The following is an 8,707-nucleotide window of genomic DNA, read 5'->3' as shown; positions in this document are numbered from 1 at the left end:
CTAAGAATCACACTGTAAGAAGCAGCAAGTTTCTCTTTCTTCTCACCTCTGCCATTGGCTCCACAACCACCACCATGTGGTGCACCATGTGAGTGCATCTGGGAGCTTCTGCCTGGAGCATGGCACCTAGCCTGGTGACAAGATGCCAAGTGCCAAAACCATCAGAGGAAGAGATGACTTTTTCGATACTTTTTTAAGTTAGATGAGTGCTGGCTACATGTGCCCAGGGCAGTGTTCATAGGTCAGAAACTCACAGTCATTGGTGAAGTTCACACTGGTACCTGTTTCCAGCTCTCCCACCCTGAACACTTCAGCACAGGCAAGGAAGATGTTGCTAATAACTACCCGTTGGCTCCTACACCATTGACTTGTAAAGTTTCTAGCTAGAAGCACTCTTAACACATCATCTTCTCTGGCTGTCTTTGCTATTTCTTGTTCTCCCCTCTTTCCAAATGTTTATCATAGGCCTTACCTATTTCCCCCTTCCCCTTTCCCTGGTGAGGTTTGTTAAACTGCTTGGGTCTGTGGATTCATTGTTTCAATCAAACCTGGGAATTGTTTAGCCATTTATTTCCTTAAACATTGTATCTGAGCTTCCTCTTTCTCTACGCCTTCAGAGACTGATTATAATGTCCCAGGCTACTTGATAAGTGTCTCACAGACTAACAGCTAGATCTATCTGTCTGTCCTTTCCTTCACCTCCCTTCCTCCCTTCCTCCCTCCCTCCCTCCCTCCCTCCCTCCCTCCCTCCCTCTCTCCTTCCTCCCCTCCCTTCCTTCTTCTCTTCATCCCCTCTTTCTTTCTCTTCCCTTCTTTCTTCCTTTTTTCTTTCCTTCTTTCTTCTGTCTCCCTTCCTCCCTTCTTTCCCTCCTCCTTCCCCCCTCCCTCCCTCCCTTCCCTTTCTATCTCCCCCTCCTTTCTCCTTATTCCCTTTCTCCTCCCACCCATCCTTTCTTTCCTATTTTAGACCTGCTTTTCATTGTTCCTTCTTGTGTTTTGCTGTTCTCCAGCAATGTCAAATCTGCCTTCATTTCCAGGTATTTTATTTGTTGTGTTTAGAAGTCCATTTTGCCTTGCTAGTGAGGACACATTACTCGCCACGTCAACACTTAATTTGAGCCACTCCAGTAGCACCTCCACCAACCCCACTTCTTAGTTAAGACAATCAACAATGTTTACAGGCATTGCCATGCTTAACAAGGTCAATGCATTTCTTGAAATAAATTCAGCCAAGACTGGGATATTTTCAATGTGTAGACACAGGTCACCCAGCTTGCTAGTTCTGTCACCTTAAGAAAATCATTTAACTTCTGAGTTTAAAGACTTCCATCTAGAAATGGTTGTGTAAGAATAAGATTAGCCAGCTGGGTAGGATTTGCTGAATTCACAAACAGGTGGAGGAGGTATGTGGAATCCACTGTCTCTTCTCCAATCTCTCCAACCTCACCGCTGTGGCTTTAGTGAGTCAGAGGGAAGATTAGCAGTCCCTTTGCCCTCAGAAGGAGGGGCTGAGGAATGTTTCTGGATACTGTGAACACTGGCCACACATTACAAGATACAGTGGCTATTCTTGGAACCTTGCTGAGATGATGAAGTGGGGATATTAAGAGCCCACAGGTGTCAGAGGCCATGTCCCATGTCCCAGAACACCAGAAAGGCTTACCTCATGCCTCACTGGATTATATGCCCACATGTCCCTATGTAGATGGAAACTAAATCTCAGAACAACCTCTCCAAGAAGCTTGATCACCTTTGCTCCATCAGCCTGGTTGTTTTCCCTAACTCTGAGACAATGTTGAGGGTTTGCTACCACTAGAAAGCAGAAATAGGAGTCAAGGACCACATTAGAATATAACTCAGGAAAGATGAATGGAGTAGGCATACCCCCAGATACTTCTCTGGGAACAGCTAAGGACAGTATTCTTCCCAGTCTATACTTAACCCACAGTCTGTCAGACAAGAAGACAGAGCTATAAAGAGCAACTGACTACACAACTGGGATAGAAATGCAGGTTCTTGCACAAGAGTGAAGTGTGCTGCTTATCCAGGCAGTGTTGTGAGCAGCAGTGAGAATCCTGCTATTCAAGTATTTACCAGAACCCTGGGTAGTGTCCACAGAGAGCAAACCTCAGTGAGCAGGCCGTGAGCTGCTTCTGTCTTGCCTGGGACATCTCCAGTGACACTTTCGAACTGGATGATTTCTTCCTGAGCCTTATAAAACATTTACTGCACCCCTAGATTGACCCACTCCAGTAGCACCTTCACCAACTTCCCTCCAGAGTTAAGACAAGCAACCCTGTTTACAGACATTGCCAAAGGTCTCCAGGGGAAGCACGGGCAAAATTGTTCTTGAATGAGAGGCATCGATGGAGCCTTCTGGTTTTAAATCTAAAAGTGGTTACATTTGTAATGATTCTCAGGGCTGGAGCTTAGTGTGAAATGCAGAGATATCTCCAGTAAAATAATAAAATAATAACAATAGTAGTAGTAGTAATAACATGTATAGCTAACACGTACACTAATTTGTTTATGTCTGTGAAGCCACAAGGCATTATTTATATGTGCCCACCCCACACACTTAGCTGAGGCATACGGTGTGGTTCATCACACATGCTTGAGTCAGAGTCCCAGCTGCCGAGGTCCCAGCTCCATCTGTTACTGTGCGTGATGTCGGACAAAGGAATCCTGTCTCTGCACCTCACAGTCTTGGTCCATAATGTAGATGACGGCAGTGGGCACCTCACTGTGCATCTGTCACACAGGCATCCCATTCATCCATGGATATAGGGGGCTCAGCACCACCCTGGATGAAGTGGGGAGATGGAAGTGTTCTAATGTTCATGTGAGTAGTGCTAACGTTCCTTCTTCTATTTGAAAGATAAGCGCCCCATATAATAGTGGAACCGTCCTGCCACCCTGTATAATAGTGGAACTGTCCTGCCACCCAAAATAAAGCTACTAAGAACTTTCAATTGCCCAGGAGCCCGTGGACATTAGGGTTATCACCCGGGCAGCTCCTGGATCAGGCACCCTGACCACCACTTAGCCAGCACCATGGCTTTGACCACTGCAGAACCTTCAGTTGCCATTATCCTTGGCCATCACCAGGACTAGTCTGTCTAATCTGTGCCTGGAACCACTATCATAAAAGGCAAGACCTGCAGGGAATGTCAAGGCTGAAGTGCAGGTTAAGAAGGGGCATACTAGCACCATTAATCCGGGCGAGAAGACCTGGTCTCTAGAGTCTGGTTAGTTTTGTTGATCAGACTCAAATCCAATTTTTCATATCTAGATGTCTCTGAAGTATCTCATTAGAGTTAAGAAATAGTACCATCATCATATGAAGTTGGCTTTTGTGTTTTAGGAGTGAAGAGACAGTTCATAGCTGTGTTTCGCTACTTTTCTGAAGTGTTTACAACTAGGGTAAAGCTTACCAAATCCGGCATTGAGATTGCTGAACACGATGGGATTCAGAATCAACCAGAAGACATGGCTGTAGATAAAGGACTTTCCAAGGAAGTTTAACTGAGGAGGAAAGGCCTACCCTGAATTTGGGGGTAGCTATCTTCTGAGCTTAGCATAGTTCTAAGCTTTTAGAACTATGAAAAACAGATCTCTGTGGCTTATGAGAATCTCAGGGAGTCAATAAAGAGGAGAAAGTGAGTAGAGAGCCCAGCATCTATCTCTCTCACTGGTTCCTGACTGAAGATGATATGTTAGCTGTTGCCCAAGCTTCTGCTGCCATGTCTTCTTCCCTGCCATAAGGCACCCTCACACTGTTAGCGAAAATACTGCACCAGCTGGGAAACTCCATCTGCTCAATCTTATGGAGAAAACTTCTGGCTGACACATCACACACACACACACACACACATACACACACACACACACACACACACACACACACACACACACACACACACACACACAGAGAGACAGAGAGAGAGACAGAGAGAGAGAGAGACAGAGACAGAGAGAGACAGAGACAGAGACAGACAAACAGAGAGAGAGATACAGAGACAGAGACAGAGAGACAGAGAGAGACTATTACACACCTTTCCTCCCCGAGTTGTTTCCCGTCAAGCATGTCGAGGTAGCAGTGAGACCAGTAACTGATACACTTTCCTACGCTCCTCTGATCTTTTAGCAATGATGAGTAGTTCAAGCTTTGGAAGGATTCACCCTACCCGTATCTGAAGGATTCAGGATGAGTCCATTGCCTGGGCTGGAGCTTTTAGAGGTGACTGGAGAAGATGTTGCTGTAGTCTCTAGGAAGAAAATCACTACAGTTTCTTGTAGACGATAGAATTGAGTGAAGAGTCCAGAAATTGTGCAATCGCTATTTAACAACCAGATAGTCAATATTATGAGTTTAAGACAGGAGAAGGTAGAGTAGAGGGGACAAGGTTGTTGTTGGTGGTGAGAAGATTCATAGCATAGTGAATTACATGAGCAATGCCCCCCATAGGCTCAGATGTTAGAACAGGTTGGTGGCACTGTTTGGTGAGGCTTAGGAGGAGCAGCCTTGCTGGAGGAAGTATATCAGTTTTGATGGGCTTTGAATGCTGTCTTTTTCTTCTTGTTCACTTTTTCTGCTTTCTGCTCACCATTGTGGTTGAGAAGTGACCTCTCTTTGCTTCCTGTTCCTGCCGTCATGCCCGCTGCTTGCTGCCTCCGCTCTGTCATGATGGACTCTTATCCTGCTAGAACCATAGCCAAAGAAGCCCTTCCTCCTGTAAGGTGCCTTGGTCTTGGTGTTTATCATTGCAACAGAAAAGTAACCAAGACACAGCAACTCACAGCTGCTATCTCCAGGTTTTGCTGCCAGATTCTTAACATAATCTTATTTAAATATCTCTAGTTTTTCCCATTGCTTAAGAGTAGCCCAAAATACAAACAAACAAACAAACAAACAAACCAATAACACTCCTAAACTAAACTACTTGAAATAACTTTGACCAGCCAGAACGAGAGTATGCTACTACACTCCTCACCCTCAGTGTTGTGGGGTTAGTGGTAAGGTTTTGAGGAATCAATTAGGTCTTGAAGGTATCAAGGTATCAATTATGTATAGCCTTCATGAATTAGATTATTGTTCTTATAAAAGAGGCTGCAGGAAGCTCCTTCGGCCTTTCTATCACATGCATGCAGTTAGAAGCCATCTTCTATGAAGCATGATGTAGGACCTCAGTGGCTGGCACCTTGATCTGGGAACTCTAAGCTTTTAGAACTATGAAAAATAAATTTCTGCTGCTTATAAACCATATTTTTTATAGTACTCTGTTATGGTAGTCACACTGACTGAGACTGAATTCCTATTTTCTAACACTCCTGCTTTTAGCCCAAAGAGAACAACAGGAACAAATGTATCTTTCTATTCTTCCCACCCCCACCAAGAAACACAAACAAAGCAGAATACAACAACGCTTAAAGCACCATCCATCAAGGACCAGGAGGTGACTTAGAGGGAAAGGGTGTAACTGGGAGGTATTCCCACCTGTGACAAAGTTCCAGAAATAAGGACTCTGAGACTTAATATTTCATGAATAAATGCCTAGACCAAAAGCTCTGACGTGTTTCCTGACAGACTTATAACTTAATTACTGTTTATTCTAAGTCCTGCCAAGTGGTTAGTAGCCTCTCTTCAGGTTCATGCATCTGTCTCCATCAGTGTTTGGGTGAATCTCTCATGCCTGACTATTTCCCAGAATCCTCTCTCTCTGTTGGATGTCCCAGCTTCTAATCTTGCCTCAGCTCATTGGCCATGTGTTTGTTGTTGTTGTTTGTTTGTTTGATGGGCATTGCTTCCATTCAGTACAAGAGATTCTACATAACGGCACTTGCTGCTAAACCCAAGGACATGAGTTCTACCCCCAGGATCCACATGTGGAAGGAGAGAACCAACTCCAGTAAGTTGGTCTCTGACCTCCACATTTTCCTGAAGAGAGTGTCTGGGAATCAGATGACAGGGTAGAGTCTCTATGTTATGATAGAGCAGAGGGTCCAAGAAGACGAGAAGGCTTAAGTTCCTAAGTACAGAGTATCACAAAGACTGCTACCAGGGCTGGAGAGATGGCTCTGCAGTGAAGAGCACTTGCTGCTCTTGCAGAGGACCTGGATTCGGTTCCTAGCACTTGTACATCTCACAAGCATCTCTAACTCCAGTTCCAAGGGATCCAAGGCCTTTAGACTTCTGCAGGGAATCCAGCAGGCATATGGTAGCATAGACACACATGTAGGCAAAATACTCACACAAATAAAATAAAATAAAATAGTCTAAAAATAATAACATCCCCCCCATAAGATTGCTACCTGAGACATTCTTGAAGACATGCTGAGGCTCACCCTCAAACATGGAGCCAAGCCCTTGAGCCCCGTGCTTATTTTAAAGATTACTTGAGACGAAGAAAGAATGATCTGAAGAGCTAGACAGGAGGGGCCATCAAGCAGAGCTCACACAGAACCAGCCAGGGGCTTAGACTTTAGAGATGAGAGCCAAATGCCCAGGGTGAAAAAATGCACTAGCAGGTGATAACAACAGATTCGGTGAAGGGAAAAGATTAGTAAACAACTTCGAAACTCAGAAAGAACACAGCAGTATAGCGAAAACATCAGCTTCAGCATTTCCTGGCTCACCCAGAAAAAAAAATGTTTTTCAGAGACAACAGCAAAATAAAAACACCATTAATCGGTAATAATGGGCATAGTAGAGGGCTCCTTGGTTAAGAGTACACTCTGCTCTTGTGGTGGACTAGAGTCTAGTTTCCGGCACTCATGCTGGGTGGCTCCCAAGCACCACCTCGAACTCAGCTCTAAAGGATCTGACGCTTCTGGCATTGCCAGACACCCGCACTCCCACACACGTTCCCCACCACGTAATTAAAACACTGAGCGTAATAAAAAAGTAATAAATGACACCGGACATTCGAACACGTAGCTGAGGCATACAGGATGTTTGTCATCGGATGCTAGAAAGTGGGACGCCTGTGACCAATACAGCAAAGAAGGATTAAATGGCAGTGGAGGAGGAGGAGGTGGAAGTCACTTTGACAGTCCGTCTGAGGTTGGCTTCACATTCCAGAGCCCAGATGATGTCTTCAGGGAATTTTTGGGTGGAAAGGACCCATTTTCATTTGAGTACTTTGAAGATCCACTCACTTTTTTGGAAACCGCAGAGGTCCACAAGGAAGTAGAAGCCGAGGTGCCGCTCCCTCGTTTGGAGGTGAGTTTACTGCTTTTGATACAGGCTTTACTCCATTCCGGTCGCTAGGTCTTGGGGCTCTCACTTCATTCTCTTCAGCGTCATTTGGCGGCAGTGGAATGGGCAGCTTCAAATCAATATCAACTTCAACTAAGATAGTTAACGGCAAAAAGTCACGACGAAGAGAATTTGTGGAGAACGGTCAAGAAAGAGTAGACGTTGAAGACGGACTGTTAAAGTCCTTGGCGATAAATGGTAAGGAGCACCTGCTACGCTTGGATAACAAGCAATTCAACGCGCGCATTTAACAGAAATGTTAAATCTTAGCAAGTTTAACAGAAATGTTAAACCTTAGCAAGCACCATTTGAGGAACGACAAGAACTTTTTTTCTTTTGAAGATTTCAAACGAACTCGACTTTCTGTATAACTGTACCAAATCCAAAGTATTTATAAAACAGCCCATGAGAGCCCCTATTTGTCATAGATGTTTGAGTTTGTTGTTGGGACCACAAAATAGGACTTTTTTTTCTTTAAAATTGTTGTAATGTCTGTATGCACCTTGCTTTAAGCCACACATAACTGAGGTGAGCCCTGTGACTCTGGAATAGTGCCAGGGCGAGATTGTCTTTAACCCCAGTGTGGATCTGCTTCCATTGTGGTGAAGTGTGGGTGAGTAGTGTCAGCCTGCGGTGAAGTTAATACTGCCAGATGAATATTCTTCAGAAATATTTCAATTTTATTTTCAGCATTTAGAGATGAAAGCCATTACTCCATGAATGGTTTAGTGTATAGTAAGGATGCTTTCTAGCTGTGCATGGATTATGGCAACCTTGTCAGTCTGACTGTTATTTAAAATGTAATAGTAAACTTGGGTTTTAAAAAGCAGGTAATTTGGGCCTTTGTCATTTGCTTTAAGAAAGAAAGAAAGAAAGAAAGAAAGAAAGAAAGAAAGAAAGAAAGAAAGAAAGAAAGAAAGAAAGAAAGAAAGAAAATACACTTAAGTGTGTTTGGTGCTACCAGGCGTGGTGGCACACGCCTTTAATCCCAGCACTCGGGAGGCAGAGGCAGGCGGATTTCTGAGTTTGAGGCCAGCCTGGTCTACAAAGTGAGTTCCAGGACAGCCAGGGCTACACAGAGAAACCCTGTCTCAAAAAACACCAAAAAAAAAAAAAAAAAAAAAAAAGTGTGTTTGGTGCATTCTTTCATGAAAAAAAGGTAAAAGAATTGTCACCAATGAACCTGTACCACACAAATGCGAAGGTCACGATCCTGCTGCGGGAGGATACTGATACCCACGGCCACTCAAAATGTTACAGACCCGTGTTCTTCAAGGACAAATGGGAAAAAGCTTAGTGAATGGGGAAAAAAAATCTATAGAGATGGAGAGACCCAAGGTTTATCTACCTTCTAAAAATCAATCAGTTTGGTAACCAAGCAAATCAACAAGGTAGAGAAAAAATATCTGGAATACCTCAGTAGATAAAAGAACAATTATCATTTAGTTA

General features: G+C 44.0%; 1 pseudogene; it reads left to right on the top strand.

Moving 5' to 3' along the window:
- Window positions 1–6,915: 6,915 nt before the first annotated feature.
- LOC110291894 (dnaJ homolog subfamily B member 6 pseudogene) lies at window positions 6,916–7,509 on the top strand (annotated as a pseudogene).
- Window positions 7,510–8,707: the final 1,198 nt, after the last annotated feature.

The sequence above is a fragment of the Mus caroli genome, unplaced genomic scaffold (genome assembly GCF_978045245.1).
Source record: "Mus caroli unplaced genomic scaffold, Mus_caroli_1 scaffold_3, whole genome shotgun sequence".
In the NCBI taxonomy this organism is placed as follows: Eukaryota; Metazoa; Chordata; class Mammalia; order Rodentia; family Muridae; genus Mus; species Mus caroli.
Note: the sequence above shows the minus strand (reverse complement) of the source record. Positions and strands in the feature narration are given on the sequence as shown.